Genomic DNA, 1,921 nt, shown 5'->3' with positions numbered 1-1,921 from the left:
GGGAGTGGAGCACTGTCAGAGGGTCAGTGCTGAGGGAGTGGAGCACTCCCACTCCTGTTTTCTATGTTTTTGGATCCCTTCTCAGAACAAATTTGTTTTGCCCCGTCTTCCATGACTAATCCTCTTAACTGTTTAACCAACTTCAACGGATCAAGAGTCCATCTTCTACACTGAGGAAAGCACAGAGAGATGTATCCAACACGCCTTCACCCTTAGCTTTTTAGCCCTGGTCAATCTCGTGATTTTGCACTGCACCCGCACCAAGGCCAGAAAATCTTTTGGATGGGATTGATAGATCTAACTCATCACCAAAATCAGACACCATGTGAACAAACATCAGGCCATTCAGCCCCTCAAACCTGTTCCACCATTCAATACCATCATGACTGATCTGATTACGCCACATTCTTGCCAACCTCCAATAATCTATCAACCCTTGTCTCATCAAGAACCTCTCCTCCTTTGCCTTAAAAATATTCAAGGAGTCTGCTTCCAAACCTGGTGAGAAAGAACAATCCCAAGGCTTCTTCGACGCTCAGTGAGAAAATTGTTTTACTTATCATTGTTTCAAGTGACCGACCTTTCACTTTTGCACAGTGACTTCCTAGTTCTAGATTCTCCTACGAGGGGAAACATTCTTTTCACACCCACCCTGTCAAGGATTAAACATGTTTCAATTAAGTTGCCTCTGATCCTAAATATTCACAAAATTGCTTCCTATGTATTTCCATCCTTCCTTGGATAAGGTGACCAATGCTGTATACTCCAGTTTCAGCAACACCCTATATAACTGAAGCATAACCTCTCTACTCCTGTACTCAATTCCCTGTAACATTCTAGTAGTTTTCCTGATTACTTGCTGTACCTGTATTCTCACCTTCTGTGATTCGTATACTAGAACATCCAGATCTGTCTGCATCTCAGAGCTTTGTGACCTCTCCCAATTTCAATAACACGTTCTTCTTCATCCTGTCAAAACAGACGATTTAATATTTTCTCAAATTGTGCTCCATTTGCCATATCCTTATCCATTCACTTAACTTAACCACATTGCTTTGCAGTCCCCTATATCCTTTTCACTTGCCAGTTGGAAGGTGACCCACTTTTGCCTGCTCACCGTTATCTGTTGAAGCTTTTTGTCTTGCATTCATCAGGACAGAATTGCAAGAATGCCAAATTTCAAAGGGAGCAACAAGTTATTAGGTAAGGTAAACCAGATAAGGTAAATGGTGGAAGGCCAAGGGAGTGTTGAAGAGAAATATGTTCATCCAGAGAGTGGTGAGAGCCTGAAAGGATGGTTGAGTTCAGGCACCCTCTTAACATTTAAGCATTATCTAGATACATCGTGCGTTGCCATAGCGCCCAGGTCTATGGGCCAAAAGATGGAATATGGGTTTAATGTAGGTTTTGTTTGTTGACTAGCATGGACACAATGAACCAAATAGCCTCATTTTTGCTGCACAAGTTTATGACTTATATACCATAAGAAAAGGATGCCAAATGGGTGGTGAGTCAACTCTGATTGAGGTGTTGCCTTGGAGAATGCACACAGGAATTATTGTCCCCCCACACTTTTGATTAGTTTAACCATGTGTGGGTCCCTGCATAATAAGATATGTAGATTCTCGCCTGCGTAAGTAAACCACTTTATAAACCTCACTGATAATCTGAGATAACAAGGTGTAGAGCTGGATGAACACAGCAGGCCAAGCAGCATCAGAGGAGCAGGAAAGCTGACGTTTTGGGCCCAGACCCTTCTTCAGAAATGGGGGAGGGGAAGGGGATTCTGAAATAAATAGGGAGAGAAGGGGAGACGGATAGAAGATGGATAGAGGAGAAGATAGGTGGAGAGGAGACAGACAGGTCAAAGAGGTGGGGATGGAGCCAGTAAAGGTGAGTGTAGGTGGGGAGGTAGGGAGGA

The sequence above is a fragment of the Rhincodon typus genome, unplaced genomic scaffold, assembly GCF_021869965.1.
Source record: "Rhincodon typus isolate 14 unplaced genomic scaffold, sRhiTyp1.1 hic_rhity00010133, whole genome shotgun sequence".
Lineage (NCBI taxonomy): Eukaryota > Metazoa > Chordata > Chondrichthyes > Orectolobiformes > Rhincodontidae > Rhincodon > Rhincodon typus.
Note: the sequence above shows the minus strand (reverse complement) of the source record.